Below are 17,542 nucleotides of genomic sequence, written 5' to 3'. Positions count from 1 at the left end.
AAATACCGTATATTTTTCTGTGTGTAAGACGCCCCCATGTATAAGACGTCCCCTATTTTTGGGGACTCAAAATTAAGCAAATGGGGGAATATTGCCCAGAGTTGCTGAGCTTTTTTGGGGGAGATTGCCCAGAGTTGCTGAGCTTTCTTTAGGGGGGGATTGCCAAAAGTCACTCACCCGATGGACCTACGCTGCCACTCGCATGCATTACAAAAGCCACCTATCATCTGTCCCCTTGCCAAAAGAAGCCGCCAATCGCCCGCCCAACTGCTGCAGCAACAACCAATCAACATCAGCCCTTCCCGCAGACACTAATAACATGCCCAAGAACCGCTGAAAATCTCCAGCTGGCTACACCAACCAATCCCATGTCCCCCCATGTACGATCCATGTATAAGACGACCCCCAATTTTTAACATAACTTTTAAATAAAAAAAAAACCTTGTCTGATACATGGAAAAGTACAGTAAAACAAAACTGTAATTCTTTAATTAACAATGTCCAGATAGGTTGTGAAAACAATCTTTTTAACTGTCAAAGACCAGAGTAAAGAAACAGGTATGCTTTCAGCATACACTGAAAGCTATATAGCGAAGACACCAGACACACCCATAAAGGGGAAAATCCCACAGCTGAGGTGCCACCACAGAAAGAGCCCTTGAACCTCTGAGAGAGGTGAATGTGCCCAGACAGCCTCCTCTACCAATCTAACATCTGGCAGGGTCTGTAGGGAAGGAGGCAGTCTTTCAGGTATGTGGGGCCCAAGTCATGTAGGAGAATGGGATAAACTGTTTAGAACAGAAATTGTGTGTTTTCTACATGTCACCCTGGCCAGTAACCTGGCTGCCTCATTCTGAACCATCTTCAAGGGGGGGAGGGGCACATAGAGTGTGATCCAATGTAGAAGTTACCAGAGCATGGATTAGAGCAGCCAACTTATCTTTGATCTGGTAAACCAACTGGCAATGGAAACAGGCACTCCCAGTCATCAAGGGTGCCTGGATCTCCAATGACAATGCTGGTTCCTACTTGCCTGCTCCTTCCAGGGGTCTGCAACCCTGTCCAAAATAGGCTGTCTCCCTGCCTCTTGGACAGAAAAAAACTGTCTTGCCTTCTGTTGGCCCATATCCAACCTATCACTGTCTCCAAGCACTTGAACTGCCTCTCATGATTCAGGTGGCTCAGAGATAGATATGCCACCAGCTTATTGGTGACACAACACTCCAAATCCTCTGATGACAGCTCCCTACAGATATTAAATAGTACGGGGGAAAGAATGGAACCTTGTGGGGTGCCACAGGATTAACTCCCATGCTGCTGAGCTCCTACGCCCATAACTACTCTGGAAAACAGGCCCAAAGACAGGACAGGAACCGCTGTAATGCAATGCCCCCAACCACCACCACATTGATCCATTCCAGGAGATTACTGTGAGCAGCAGAATCAAAAGCTGCAAAACAGTGTAAGAGAATAAGCAGGGTCACACACCCCTCTCCTTGTCTCTCAAGGCAGTTTTGCTGCCATACGAAACATAGTGCTGGGCTAGGATACAAGAACTGGCGTACCCCCATGACTTGCATCAGGAAAGGGGCTTTTAAACTTGTTCATAAATGACCTGAAGTTGGGGTTGAACACTGAGATGACCAGGCATGCGGCTAGCACCCAGTGGTTCAGGCTGGCTCCCAGATGTGTCAGCATCCACAACCCCTTGAGGCTTTTGCAGCCAGAAGCATGGAAACAGAAGCAAAACGATGGTGTTCTGAGCCTCTGGGGCTGTCAGTTCAGAAGCCACGGGTTACTATTAGCTGAATGGGGGAAAGAGGTGGTTTGCTTTCTAACATTCTGTGTTTTGTGAGGAGCTGCATTGCCCTTGCATAATTCTGAGCCACCTCCTCGCTGGTGGGTCTGTGTCTACAGTTTCCTCAACATTGCATTTTTCCTTAGCAGCAAAGGTGGTGGGGAGGTGCTGGCCTCCAGCCCCCCGTCACGGATCTGGGGCAAATTAGAGACTCCAAAGCACCAGCAGCAACCCGAGCCTCGGCTGTCACCACCAAGGCAGCACGGGGCCTCCATCACCCGAGTCTCCCTCCCCCCATACTGACCACAGTGTGGTGGTGGGGCTTCAACACCGGCCACTTGTTGAGCCAAGAGCCAAGACAACGGGCCGTCTGCCAGCCGAGAAGCTTTATGGCACTTTCATACACATTAGCCAAATAAGCACCCGGGGAGCCATTGCCTGGCAGCAGCTGAGCAGCAGATGCCTCGCTGGCTGGAGTCCATCCCATCCCCAGCACCCCACCCCACCCCCCAAACACGGGAGGGCAAGTGAGAGCCACCTAAGAGCGAAGGGGTGCTCCCCATTTGCTCTGTGCCCCTGGCCTGCAGAGGGGACAGCCAGCCTGTGGGAGGCGACAGGGTTGCCCTGAGCACCAGCCCTCAGGAGGACTGGCTTGCAGCCCTGGAGCCTGCCTCCCGATTGCTTCCATGCGCATGCCTTCCCCATGCAGGCCCCCTGCCAGATACCCTCTGGCAACGCACACAGCTGGGAAGGCATTAAAAGAACACAGGTGAAAATTATAGGGTGGCTGTTAAAGTTGCAAAGGTCCCGCAGAAGAAAGGGAAAGCCTTTTTATGCACACCTTTCCGGCGGCTGTTGAAAAGAGTTGCCCCAGGGCACCGAATTTACTGGCAAGGCTGTGCCTGGGTGGACTAGTGCTCCATGCATGTGGGCTAGCCACAGCTCTGAAGAAACCGCCAAGAGGCCTTCCAAGCCCCACCGTGCTCCTTGGCATTTACAGCGGGTCAGTTTCACACAATGCTTTGCAGCTGTGAGGTGAGAGGCGAGAGCCTTGTCCTAGGGACCTTAACGTCAAGTGGGGTCCGATGAAGCCAACCTGCTGCCTCCAGGCACTGCAGACTATAACTCCCAGCCAGTGTGGCCCTGTGATGCTGAGGCTGATGGGAGCTGTGGTTCAACAGAAACTGGGGAGCACCAGGTTGCTGAAGGCTGCGGGGTGGGCAGAGAAGGGAGACTCTCAACACTCACATTTCATTTTTTTTAAAAAGGCGCAATAACCAAAAGTCAATTTCTCTTTTCCTTTCTAAAAAAAGGTCTTTGAAAAAAACTAGTTTGACTAAGTTTGCACGTGCATGCTCAGAAGAATGGTAAAAAGCTTTGCCTCGTGGAAAGTTCAGTATATTCTCACAAAATGTTGTGACTCTTTTTTTACATCTTGCTTTTCAAGGCAAATATGGCTCACAGTATAGATAAGCTAGCATAAACACTATTTTAGAATTAAAAATAAAATCCAAAAACACTGTGGGGATATCTAATGTTGTGTGAGTGGGCCTGTGCTTGCATGATGGGATTCCCTTTCCTCTCCTCCCCTATGCAGTTCCCCCCCAATCTGCCCCAGAGGGTGCCCCTCTAGCCAAGAGGTTAAACTGGGGCCAGGTGAGAGAACTGACCCAATTTGTGATGACAGTAGTCCTCAGCTTGGGGCACAATAAGCTGCAGTTATTAGCACAGGAAGTATGGAAATCTTTCCCAGGTGTGGGACATCACCGATGACAGGGTCTAGGAGACTGCTTTAACAGTCCTAAATATCTGTCTGTATTCCACAACTGGGGGAGGGAAAAGGACATTTCCAGAGACTCACTTCCTTCTTTGAGACTTGGGAGTCTGCTTCCACATGGAGACACACCTTTGCCCGACTCTTTAAACATCAGGTTAAAATTACCCTCATCTGCAGCAGACCACACCTGCAGATGGCAGTACAGGTGTAGAACTATGGGACCTGATCTCTTTGCATGTTTCAACTGAGATGCTTTGAGGGTTAAACTATGGAACTCACTCCCACGGGAGGCAGTGATGGCCACCAACTTGGATGGCTTTACAAGAGGATCAGGCAAATTCATGGAAGAGAGAACTATGGTGGCTTCTAGCCCTGATGACTCTGCTCTGCCTCTACACTTGGAGGAGGCAATGCTTCTGAATCCCAGTTGCTGGAAGCCACAGGAGGGGAATAAACGTTGAAGCCTGATTGCAGGTTTCCCACAGCCTTAGGCTCTTCTTTTGGATAGGCTTGTCTTCTTGCCCAGGTTTCCCTGACCCATAAACTGGGACTATTTGTTTAAATTAATGCTTTTAATATTCCCTTCTAATATTCCTAATATTCCTTTCTTTCATTCACCTGTTTTACTGGTTTTATGTTGCATTTCTGTTTCAGTGATATTGTTTTTATATTGTATACCACTTAAAAGTTTTATAAAACATCAGGCTGTTTATACATGCTCTGAATATGAAGGTTGCCCGGGGTGCATAATGTATCCTGACAATGGGCTTGTTTGATGCCGCATTGTTTCTGTATACTTTGGCTGACAGAGCCCTATAAGCCTACAATTAACTAAGTACATTCTCTTGAAGCCTCACCTGAATGGCAAGTCCAGATGGCAAGAGCCTGAGAGGTGAACTATTCACTCAGCGGTTGTCCCGCAGGGCTGAACGTCTCCTGGAAGCATCAGAGCAGCTTTTCATCTGGGCCCACGTTTGGTGGCCAGGCTTATGCTTTTAGGAAGCCATATTTTTTTTGGGGGGGTTAACCAAGCAAGGGAAGCATAAACAAAGCAAAGGCATTTCCTTTCTGGATCACTTTCAGGGGTGTCCCATTGGAGGAGAGAGAGCTAAAAACGCAGGCTGGGCACTCCCAGGAAGGAAACTCCCAGATGGGAATAGCTGCTCTTTGGAGTAGCTCTAAATCCATGCACCAGGAAAAAGATTCTTGACGTAGATAGGATGGGATGTGTGTCTGGACTTGGCAGCTGGCAAAGCACTCTCAGGACCTGCCAGAAAGGGAGTGGAGCACGCCATGGCCCCAATCCTGCAGCGCCCATGGGCAACGGGCTTCAGTAATAATGATTATGATAATAATAAGTATTTCTTGTACTCTACCCATCTGACTGGGTTGCCTCAGCTACTCTGGGTAGCTTCCAACAAAGCATGAGGGCAAGCTGGGAGAGGCATCTCCAAGAGCTGTGCCTCCATCCTAATACAAAGTGGCGCCTCTTCTGAACAGGTGGTTGCTCAATGGCTCTCAAATCTGAACACCAACGTGGCAATGAAGAACATTGCAGAGCTGTGGGGGCAGAAGAAGAGGTCAACTGCCAGAACGAATGCCCTTCGGCAAACAGAGAGAGTGAGAGAGGACTTGAATGACAGGGGGCTGAGAGCAGTTAAAAGGGGGGGGGGCCTCTTCACACTCACAGAGCCATTTTGTATAAAAGCTTTAGAGAAGCTTTTTAGAGAAACATCCTCAATGTATTGTCCAGTAAGACAAGTTTGCATGCAGTAGGAAATCATTGAAACACTGTCTGTACCAATACTCATCTCAACCCAGAAGGACCAGCAAACTGGTTTCAAGAAAAATAAAAGCATCCAGCTTCGGTTCAGGAGTGCAGCGTCTACAGGGCTGAGAAAGACTTCAAAAGTAGTCTACAACCGAAGGTGGTAAGTAACTGGGAGGTCACTCTAAGACAGAAGACTCTGGTCCTCTACTGATGAACATGTCAGCAGCTTCAACTGCTTTACTTGTTCATCTGACAAAGAGTGTTTCATGAGTTCAATATACTTATTTGAAGAAATCCCTTCCACACCTCCTCCTCCTCCTCCTCCTCTTACAGGCACCATTCCTCCACACCCAACTTTGCTAGTTTGAAATAGGCCAAGCAGTCAAAGAGCACAGGTGAGGAGCATGTGCAGCATTGCTAAGCATTACCAGAACTGGCAGGAGGAGCCTCTGCTCTCCCGCCCTGGTGGGGATTTTCTCCAGAGCAAATGCACACGCCACAAGCTGGATCTCGATTTACAAGCCTCCAGCCTTTGGTCCCATAGGGCAAGTGAAATCTTCCAGTGTGGAAGAACACAAGAGTAAGTGGGAGCCAGCAAGCCCGCTCAACGTCAGATGAAGCGCCAAGCCCTCCGGTGCTCCCACCCCATGGACCAAGTTCCAGTCATCTTCCACAAGGCTACGGACCTCCCCAGGGTGCTCTAGAAACAAGAAGCCAGAGGAGCACGTGGAGAGGAATTGCTCAAAGCCAAGCTATTAAGGGCTTTGGGGCTGGGGAGAAGAGAGACTAGAGAGCCAACACGATCAGAATCAAAGAAAATTAAAACACAATATTGAGAGTAACCTAAGTCCAGATTTCCTCTTCCTAATCCTCCAGGAACCCACAGATGGCTGGGGTGGAAAGGATGCCACTCTGGCTTCAATCCCTGCTTGGAACAAGGTAAAGACAAGAAGATGCCTCGAGTATTCATGAGTTCAGAACAGGGACAACTGGCTTGGGCATCTTTGGCACGTTTGGGCCTCCTATAAAAGCCCCCCTCCCCCACTGTGTGGGGCTGGGATGAGGAAAGAAGCAGATGTCAATGCTTCACACACCATCTCGGGTGCCACTAAAAAGTCAAATGCAAACCGTAGCACTTCTTGTGCCCCCGCAACATGTCACTGCAGCCACCACATGAAGACGCCTCCATGGATCTGTGCAATCCACAGTCTTAACACAGCAATCAGGCTGCAGTGCCTCAACTCTCCTCCCCACCAGCCCTGCTCTTTCTGCTCCAACAACGCCACTCCACCTTCCCTCCCCACACCTTGCCTGGCCCCATCTGTGCTCTGAGCAGCACCTGACTGACTCCAGCTACAAAAGTTGAGGCTGCTGAACAGACTCTTGGGCTGGGGTGCTGCTTGGTAGTAGTGGGGGGGGGGTTGTTGGTTTTTTGTATTATAGATCATGTTGTGATTGATGTGGAAATTGATCAGCTTTGTTTTTAAATGCTTTATTTATTGCTTATGACTACTTTTTTCATGTGGTAAGCCGCCTTGAACTGTGCAAAGGCGGCATACAAATAAGATTCTATATGCATGCATGTATTTGTATTGGAGAAGCAGCTGAAAAGTAGGCAGGCCAGAGGAGCCCGGAGAAGGGCTCAGGTGTACTGGGGGCCCAGCTGCCCTCCAACCCCTCCCAGCCCTTCTCCCACTTTCCCACCCTGCACTGAAACACTCTCCTCTCCCCACAATAAGAGGGAAAGGCATCACATTTTGGGTCCATCAGCCACATGCACAGCTGTCCCAAAGAGGGACCTTGGCACTCCTGGCGGGGCTTCCTCTACACCCAGGGGGAAGAGGACTGAGGACCTGGGCCTCCTGCCCCAAATTGGGTGGGTGGAAGAGTGAATGAACTGCTGCCCTCACCACATGATCCATCACAAGGTGCTTATGCCTGCGTCACTGTTTTGCACCTGCAAGGCTGCCAAGAAACACATGTGCCCCCCTCCCTCTTCCCCCGGTGGGACTGGCGTGGCAGCCCTTTCTTCCTCTGATTTAGCTGCTGCGAGGCTCTCCCTCCCCCAGGGAGGCTGGCCTGCTTGCTCAACGCTTGCCAGCTGGGACGGTGTCTGCAGATCTGTCCCCAGGTCCGTCCCGTCTCGCCTGAGCTCAGGGTTGCAGACTGCCTGGCTGAGGGTCTCTGGCTGGCTCCTCTGGGGACAGGGTACCCTGGCACCCCTCCATTGCCACTGCTTTGAGACTACGGCTCCTGCACCTCCTCCACCACGTCCACCGGCAGCAGCGGCAGCGGCAGCAGCAGCCGCCCGACTTCACAAGGCACCATCCCTCCCCTTTCCAGCGGAAGAGCCTGCATGCTGCTGCCCTGCCTGCCTCCCCCTCCCCCCCCTGCAAAGTAGCTCCAGCTGTCAATGGCCCAGATTGGAAGTGCAGGTACAGGAGCTGGCGCCCTGCCCGTCTCCCTTGTGTCTGTCTGGTGAAAGAGGAAGCCAGTCCACCTCTGGAATCCTTCACTCTCTCCTCGTTGCTACTCTCCCCGCGTCCCTCCAGGGGATTGGGGGTCAGTCTCGCTCACTCGGTCTCTCTCTCCCCCCCTTGCCCCTCTCCGATTACAATGCAGGCAGTGTTCGCTCCAAATCCCCCACTGCACGTTAATTCTGCTCTTCTGTCTCTAACGACCAAACCGCCTTCCTGTGCCTTCTGTCTTTCCATTACTCCTCTGCTATTTTTTATCTCCGACAAATAGCGTGCGTCAGCTCCAATTGAAGGGAATGGGGCGGGAAGGGGAGCACGCGGCAGCGGGCGGAAGAGGGGGCACAGGCAGACCCTTGTTTGCACAAGCACAGGCACCCCTCCGCCACGGAGGGGGCCAGCTCACAACGGCGAGAGCCCAACAGGCCCAAAGGAGCAGAAACAGCAGCTCAGAATCTCAATTATCAAAGCAGTCGCTGTCCTGAGCACGGTCTTTCATAGCTCACATCAGGGCGGCTTATATTATTGGGATTATCCCATAGGATCTGCCATAGTGAATGGTTGCAGAGGTGTCTGTCTGTCCTACAGTACTTTTAAGCCATACAGCATTCCAGATACCCCCCTCCCTCTTTAAGACTGTAGCACTGATTTGGTGGGGGGGAGCCTGTAGCACTATTCAGGAGTGTGAATTTCAAGGATTAGAAGATATGAGATGTAGGCAGAACCTGCCAGTGAAATCAGTAAGGAGCTCTTAAAACAACTGGTGCATTTTATTGGGGAAAGAAAAGACACAGAACTAAGAGATAGCAAAGCAAACACAAAGCAATAAAACTACTAGCACATTTGCAAAGCTAAGCAGGGTCCAGTATGGTTTCAAATTGGATGGGGCACTGTGGGTTGAGATTCTTGCACTGCAGGGGATGGACTACATGACCCTTGGGATCCCTTCCAACTCTACAGTTCTGTGATTCTATGAAAGAAGTCCATGTTTCTTTCTCTCCCTTTGTGTGCATTTGCGTCCCAAAGCAGCAGAAGCAATCCTCCCATCAGGCCAAGGTATGCAGCACTCCCTTTAGGGCATTAAGTCCTCAAGGGTCTCCTTCCTTTCCCCAGCAAGATTGTTCCAGTTTCTGCCTCTCTCCCCCTGCACATCCCGGCAGAGACTCAAACTCTCCTTTGGGGGCACAGCAGCACCCCAGCTTCCAGGCAGTCAACAGCTCTTCCATGCCAGATCCTGAACTCCCCTCTTTTCCAGGCTGATTTATGGCCTGCAGAGAAAGTTTCTCTTTCTGCCTCCAAGATTCCTTGTGTTTTGGCCTCAGCTGCCACTACCCCAATCGGCTGTTGCTACTGGCGCGTCCTGCTCTCAGCTTTGACAACTGGACTTTTCCATTCTAGACACCTCAAGAGCCACTCCCAAAGGGCACAGATATCCCTTGTTGGTGCCCTGGGATTTGCCAAGGTCCTCCGGCAAGAGGAAGAAACGAAACTCTCTGCTCCAGGCCAGCCTTCCCTCAAGCTGGCTGGGAATGGGAAGAAGGGCTCATTGCAGCAGGACCCCTTCCAGCCCTCTCTGTTAAGCAGACCAGGCCTGCTTATTAACTGCCTGGCTGGTGGGATGGCAGCACGTTGCTGAAGACTCCAGAGAGCTCCATGTAGCTGGAAGTTTTGGAGTTACAGGGTGCGTCTGCATTTGGCAGCAACACACACATCTCTCTGGCAAAGGACTCGCTACCCCCAAGGCTGCATGTTCTCACTGGAGAAGTACCCAGGGCACCTTCCAACACTGTGCAGTCCAGGGGCAAAAACTGCTCACTGCCCCCCCCCCAAACCATCCTCCACAGCTCCCTTATAAAGGAACCACCCAGATCTTGCTTCTGTGCAAACCAGGCCCAGCTTGTTAAAGGTTATAAGAGACACAGATGAAGCACAGCCCTATGTCAGCCTCAAACTGGGTGGGTAAGCAAACTTCCCTGCCCCTCCCCAGAATGAGGAGGAAGCAAGGCAGCATCACAGTTGGGTCCTGAGGCAGCACAAAGCTGGAGGGTAGCTAAGCCTGAATAATAGTAATAATAATAATAATAATAATAATAATAATTTTTATTTATACCCCGCCCTCTCTGGCCGAAACTGGGCTCAGAGTGACTAACATCAATTATATAACACATCAAGATAAAATCAAGCAATCAATTAAAATCAAAATCAATTAGAATCAAATCAGAATCAGAGTGGTTCACATCTTTCTAACTGTAGCAGACTAATTACTTTCTCCTTTTCAATCACAATCAAGCACTTCACAAACTGCCTTGCTGCAGCCGTTATTATTACTTTGTCACAACACACCAGCCAAGCAAGCCACTGTTCTTCCCATTTTACAGGTGGGAAATGGTGGCAAAGCAATAATGGGGTGTCCCAAGGTCATGGCTGAGAAGGGATATGAGCCTGTGCACGTGTCCATCCCTCTGCTTTCCTGGCTGCCTCTCAGAAGAACTTACACACACAGCCGTGACTGGTGCCATTCTTAAGCAGTAATTTTTGTTCTGAAAGAATTATAATCTTCCTCCTTTTACCCCTCTCAAAGCACCAAGGCTTTCACCTTCAGGAAAGGGCCATAACGCAGTGCTGGAGGATCTGATTTCCACACAGAAAGTCCCAGCTTTAATCTCCGGCACTTCCAAGTAGTGTAGAAGCCTGGAGAGTTTTTGCCAGTCAGTGTAGACAACACTGAGCTGGATGGGCCAATGCTCTGACTCAGGATGAGACTCTGTTCTTGTATACTTTCTCTGCATGCAGTGTTAGTAATCAGGTGGGATCACAGATTGTGGATGAGACAAAATGGCTAAGAGGCACTGGACATAGGAAAACAATAAAGGTGACAAAGGTTGGCCTTGGCCCATACCCCTCCAGAATGCTGAAACCACACAAACGCACACAAACTCTCCGAAAGCGTAACAAGGCAGCCCAGAATCCCAGAAAACTGTCAGAGAGAAGCTGCCAAGACTTCCATGTCAATATCCCTCCTGCTTAGGCAAACACAGGCCCTGCTCTGCAGAAAAGCCCATTAAATAAAGATTTCCTTCAGGAGGCAGAGCAAGCAAACGGAGGGAGCTCAAAGCCTTGCCAAGACTCCATGGCAGAACTGTAGTAACAACGAAGATTACCATCAAAGCAACGCTGCAGGCCTCTTTGCAATTCCAGAGCAGAGGAAGGCAAACCACAGAGCTGAGGACACATTCACGGGGAGCAGAGCCCTGCATATAAGACTGTGCATCTGCCGCAGAGACCCAACCCCAAACTTGTATAGACCGGAGGTCCCTTAGTCTTCGCAGGTGTTTCTCATTTGGGATGTTTGCTTACAGTCAGGGTGGGGAGCTTGTGGGCCTCCAGATGCTGTGCTCCTCCAGACTACGACTCGCCTCATCACCATCCCTGACCATTGACCACAACACTGAAGGGAGCTGGAGTCCAACAACATCATGGGGTGGAGGTACAGATGTCTCATCCTCCTTCAAGTAAGGGCATCAGACGCCTGTACAACCACCAGGGAATCCTCTATCTCACAGAGCAAGCCACATCAGCTTCACAGCCACAGTGACTTGGAAAGAGGCCTGTGTCCTAACAACACTGGGGGCAGCAGCTGTCAAGCTGCAGCAGGGGTGGAGAACCTCTTTGGCCCAGGAGACCAAGCCTTTATCTCCCCCCACCCCTGCGAGCCAACTCTGACAGGTGGGTATCATGATGATGTCAAGTGACTAATAGGCAGCCATGTGCACCTGCCAATGTTGATCCATGAGGGCAACACAAAGCAGCAGCCAGCAGGACTGAACCCTCTGCAGACCAACTGATGAGCAGAGGAAAGTGCTTCTCTCTCTTCGCAGCATGTAGCTCGGCTGGTGTGTCTGAGACATCTGGAGCCGTTTGCTCTCAAAGCACTTTGCTCAGGGCACCTTCTGTCTGCTCTGAGCTCCTGCACTGTGTGGGCTTGGGAGGCGTCTTTTGAGTGGGTGGGTGGAAGAGGACTAGACAGCCTTTTGCCACTTCCAAGTCTACTATTTGGTTTCTCCTTCCCCATACATAATATTTTACAGATTTGTTGAGCTCCACCTTACTGTTTTTAAATCAATTCTCCAATTTCCCCCAGGATCATTTTTTATCTGTGTTAAAGACTGTATGATGAGATTCTTGATGCAGTTGTAACTCTGCTCTAAGAATTCCACTCTCCCTCCACCCCCCCCCAAGTTCTCTTCCAGAGTCAAGATGCTCTGACAGTCCTCAGCTCTGCAATGTTTTTCCCCTCCCTTCATCTTTTAAAGGTTTCCTCTGGCAACCTTCATGAAGGCAAGGGCCTGTTCTAGGAGTTTAAGGCTAAGGCGGGCAACTTTCAGAGAGCTTTCCAAATCATGCCCTGCAGCCAACTGCCCCAACAGCCATTTTCCTCACTCTGGGGAGGGGCTTGGCCCCTTCAGCAGCCTATCTATGGAAAAGAGGGCTTCACATCCGGACGCGGGTCTTTGGTTGCCATCTGCATGCAATGTGCAAATGAGAAAAACTGCTGTTTTTCTGTGATAGGAAAACCTGACTCTAGCAAAGGAAAGATACAAAAATTTCCTGGGTGTGGGCAAATTGGGAGAGAGGGGATCTGGATAGAGTCCCCTTCTTCAGCCCAACTGACCCCGGAAAGCCATAAGGGAGGGAGGGAGTGAAAAAAATGAGGCGCTGGAGCTGCGCTTGCAACCTGGCACCTCCGCTTTGAGCGACAAACCTCAAGATACAGGCGCCACAATCAAGGAGCTCTTACGTAAGAAGAGCTTGGCTGCAGCTGGATCAGGCCAAAGCTGGCCGCTCTAGCCCAGGTTCCGGTTCTCACAGTAGTCAACCAGCTGCCTCTTCTGGGAAGCCCACAAGCAGGACTGGAGGGCAACAGCAGTGATTCTCAGCAACTGACATTCATAGGCAGACTGATTCTCATACTGTGCAAGCAAGACTAGGACCCATTGGTAGTCATCCTCTATGAATCTGTTGAAATTCTCTTTTAAATCCAGCTAAGCTGGTGGCCACCACTACATCGAGTGGGAGTGGTGAGTCTGTCCTGAATTGTCCAACATTCAGCTTTTATAAGATAACCCTGTTGGGCCATTATTATGCTTCTTCCCAAAAGAATGGGGAAATGGAGCAGGTGAGAAGCAAAGAGAGTGCCATAGACAGGATGCCCAGGGCTCCCGGCAGCTCCTTCCAAAGCTGTCAGCTCCATTACAAGTAGAAACCAGTAACAGCTGGGAGAGAGCTGTGCCCGAAATCCTGGAGAGCCAATACTGAGCTAGCTGCACTGAGGGCACTTTCCACGTTCAAGAGTTTGCCACATAAATTTAGACTCTCTTCTCAAGCATGGAGGTTGGAACAAGGGTAGATCCATTACTGCACTTTCAAGTACAGCTTATGCTAGTTTGGGCTTCACTTGTGTGGGCGCACCATTTGCGGTCCCTTCCCTCCTAAAGGTTTATCATTTCTTGAGTTGGGGAACTATATCTCATGGCTTTCACTGTCAAAAGCGATTGCAATTGCCTCCAGATTTGTGGCTTATTTGAAATCAACAAGGACTGTCTACTCCTTTTCACATAAAAATAATAAGTACCCGTGAGCTGGCATCTTCCAGTCTAGCCGATCCGATGACGAGTGAATTCCTAGCCTTAAGTATAAACCCTGCAGAGGAACTGCTTTTCTTCCTGAGAAATCTTTCTGGATCCATCTTCATTAAAGCTCAATTAAACTGAGGGGAAAGGAACTCTGAAACCCTACCCTTGCCTTCCAGAAAAATAAAATACTTCATGCTGGGTGTAAATTAAAACCAACGTAGCAGCAGCAGCCTGGGGGGAAAGACGGGCAGAGGACAGGATGACGTGGGGCTCAAGCATCGGAGCATCGTCCCTGGTGCCAAGACATTCCTGAGCATGGCGAGGAGAGCTGCCTGCTGCGGGAATGTACACAAATGCACGTGGATGGGAGGCAGCCCAAGGCTCACCTACCGAGGAAAAGGAGATCAGGTCTTTGCCAGGTTTGCCCCTCCTCACCTCCATGCCACCGGGATCCATCATCTCACTGCCCATAAGCTCTCCAAGCAGAAAAGGAAGAACTTGGGTCTTCTGTTCTTATCATCATTTCCCACTGATGTGTCTCTATGTCTCCCCCAGGTGCCCCCCAGACAAGCACGTGGCTGAATGGCAATGTGGGAAGCAACCAAAGTATTTCTGAAGGGCTCCACAATGCCCCCAGCTTTGGCTGGAGACCAGACACCTGGGCCACCCACTGGTCTGCCCTCTCCAACCCTAAGATCCGCTTTACCAACTTCACAACCCATTTCTGAAGATGTAGATGTTACAACAACTCATTACCCTTCCGTTGAGCAACGGTGCCCCTTCATTTTCTAATTATTACCCAAGCACCAACGTCTCTTAATTGCAGCAAGAAATGAAATCTACTTTACTAACACCAAAATGGGCTGGGTTAATATGATGCTTAGGACCAAAGTTTACAATGCATTTTGCAAGCTTTCAAGTTCCACAGAATTCTTCTTCAAACTGTAGTAGCCAGACGATAAGGTCAAAGCACATAAAGCGTTTAAAAACCATATTGTCAGAAAAGCACTGTTTAATGTCTGGATAAGATATAAGGACTTGCTAGAAAATAAAACCCCAAGGTGGTTGTCACCAATGGAAGCGAAGGCTCAGAAAAAACTCAATATGGAGGCCAAATGGCCGAAATATTGGGAAATTCTGGAACAAGATGGAGACAAAATAAAATTGCAGAGCTTTGAAAAATTGAAAAACAAAGTGCGAGATTGGCTCCATTATTATCAAATAATGGAGGCATACAATTTGGACAAAAAAGTTGGTTTCCAGGTGGAAAAATCAAAATTGGAAACAGAATTGTTAGATTCAAAAACCAAGAATTTGTCAAGAATGTATAACTTGCTGTTGAAATGGAACACTCAGGATGAAATGGTGAAATCAGCTATGATTAAATGGGCACAAGACGTTGGACATAACATAATGATGGCTGACTGGGAACAGTTATGGACCACAGGTATGAAATTCACGGCATGTAATGTCCTAAGAGAAAATTTAATGAAAATGATTTATAGGTGGTACATGACACCAGTCAAGCTTGCAAAAATTTACTATTTGCCCGACAATAAATGTTGGAAATGTAATGAGACTGAAGGTACATTCTTTCACCTTTGGTGGACATGCCCAAGGATTAAGACATTCTGGGAGATGGTTTATAATGAAATGAAAAGGGTATTTAAATATACCTTCCTGAAGAAGCCTTTCTCCTGGGCATGGTTGGCCAATTGGTGCCAAAGAAGGATAGAACTTTTTTTATGTATGCAACAACAGCAGCAAGAATACTCATCGTGAAGTACTGGAAGACACAAGATTTACCCACCCGGGAAGAATGGCAGATGAAGTTGATGGACTATATGGAACTGGCAGAATCCGAGACCAGGGAGAAGAGTCGGTGGAAGAAGACTGGAAAAAGTTTAAAGACTATTTACAGAAATACTGTAAAATTAATGAATGTTAGAAAAACATTGGAATGAAGTTATATGGCTTTAGTAGAAATGTTATAAGGAATTAAGTATAAATAGGTTAATAGAGCATTAAAGGAAAAAATAAGGTAAAAATATGTTAAGATAATTATAGGATAGAAAACAGAGGAAGATGGAAAGGAATTGCTGAAACGATTAATAGAAGTGGAATACAAAAAGGGAGGTGTGAGGAGGTCGTTGAAAAAGTGAATGAAAGATAAGATATTGAAATTGTTTGATGTGTTTTAAACTGTTTTTGTTTTGTTTTGTTAGTTTAATGTGTTAGTGTCATGTAGTGTTTTTGTATTGTATTGTTTATTTTGTAGTGTCTAAATTGTTGGAAAAGTAATAAATATTATTATTTTTTTAAAAAAACTGTAGTAGCCAGGATGGGCTCCAGGAATGAGAAGTCCACAAATCTTGAATTTTCATGGTAATTGGCCAGTTTTGTGGTTCCCACCCAACCAGGACGTAGAAAGGAATTATTTATTTATTCTCCCTCCAAAAGGAAATAAAAACATTTTGAAACACATTCTAAAAACAGTTAAAAAAATTCTCAACCAGCGAACTCAGTATTTCCAGGAACAGCATCTTTCAGTATCATCACATGCCTGGGTAAACAGGAATGTTTTAAATTCCTCCTAAAAGTAAATAATGAGGGAGAAAGATGCCCCTCACCCTGAAGTGTGTTCCACAAGCAGGGAGCCACCTTTGAAAAGGCACTGCAATGTGTTAGAGCCAAATGAGCAGCTCCCCATTTGGGAGCTGAGGGGGGCACTTTGGCCATGGTGGGCTCTGGAGACAACCAAAAAGGGAGAACCACGGCTGCTGCTTCCAAGTGCCTCCATCACTAGGGATGACGGGAGAGAAGGCAGACAATGCCAAGGAACTTGGTACAGGACCAGATTTGCTTTTCCTCAGGGTGGATAAAAATCAATGATTTTTTTGGTTTAAATCAGATTTTAAAATAAAATGGTTTTGGTGGAAAAAATCGTTCTAAAGATAATTTTCTATTTAGGTTACATTATAGTCCAAAGGCTATTCATCAGGAAATAAGGATTTGTTTTAAGTTTTTCATGTGCGCTAAAACTCAGTCCAAGTTTTTTTTAACAAAAAAACCATTTACCAAATCAGTTAACAAACATGGATACATATGCTATAATCCTATTGTTTTAGTTAAATAAATTGTTATTAAGGAAATGATTATTTTTCTCCTTCCAATAAAGTACAGCATAACAGTTGTCCAAATATAAACAGTTAACTTATTAAACCTCACAATAATTTCATAATTATCTGTCTGTGTATTCCTAATAGTATAACCAAATCAGTGATTTTTGATATAACTGTAAAAACTACTCTGAAAATTTATTATTCCAAAAACGAAACCTTCATCTGGTTGTCAATATTAAAATTATACCAGTAAGAACGAGTCTTTCTGTAAAAAAAAAAAAAAAGATTTAAATAAAATCTTACTGACTAGTGATTTAAATCAAGTCTTACTGACTAGTGATTGAAATCGATTTGATTTAAATCAAATCCACCCTGCTTTTTCTTTCTCCATAGTTTGCAAGAGATACCTGTTCCCTGGCCTGGGGAAGAAGAGAAATCTTTCACAGCACGTTGGACAACCAGAGTCACCCAAAGAGACCTGCGATGGCCAGAGACCACATTTGTGCATAACCTCTCTAGGTGACACCTGATGTCTCGTACCATGAACTGAGAAGGCCGTAGCTATCCATCACTTCTAACAACTGCACAGGTGGAAGAAATGGCCCGTGGAGCACAGCTCTCAGAAAGCAGCCCTGCTGAGCTTCTGCAACCTGCGCCGGGCGTTTTGGAGAAAGCAAAGGCAAGTAGCAGCAGCAGCAGCAGCAGCAGCTGCCGGGTGCCGACAGCACCAGACACGGCTGGGTTGACTAAGCCCACTTTCCTTCCTCTTTGGAGCTCTGGTTCCGGCAGCAAGGCAGGAATCCCAGCAGACCCCGGCGGAATGGAGGTAAACCTGCCTCCAAAAGGGCAGCCGTAAGCCGAGACGAACCCAGAGCACAGAGGGGGGAAATAAATGGAAAGAAAGTTTCCACTCCTCACCTCAAAGCTGCTGCGGGTTTCTCTCCCTTTCTGGGTCAGAGAGAGAGAG

The 17,542-nt window shown here is 48.0% G+C and overlaps 2 protein-coding genes across 3 annotated transcripts in view; both read right to left on the bottom strand.

Annotated features, from left to right (window-relative positions):
* Positions 1 to 17,542, bottom strand: part of SLC52A2 (solute carrier family 52 member 2) — a 304,222-nt gene that overhangs the window by 170,416 nt on the left and 116,264 nt on the right. The window lies entirely within an intron of this gene.
* BOP1 (BOP1 ribosomal biogenesis factor) overlaps positions 1 to 17,542 on the bottom strand; it is a 64,418-nt gene that overhangs the window by 26,962 nt on the left and 19,914 nt on the right. The gene's annotated exons all lie outside the window — the stretch shown is intronic.

The sequence above is a fragment of the Podarcis filfolensis genome, assembly GCF_964270895.1.
Source record: "Podarcis filfolensis genome assembly, chromosome: 7".
Taxonomy (NCBI): Eukaryota; Metazoa; Chordata; class Lepidosauria; order Squamata; family Lacertidae; genus Podarcis; species Podarcis filfolensis.
Note: the sequence above shows the minus strand (reverse complement) of the source record. Positions and strands in the feature narration are given on the sequence as shown.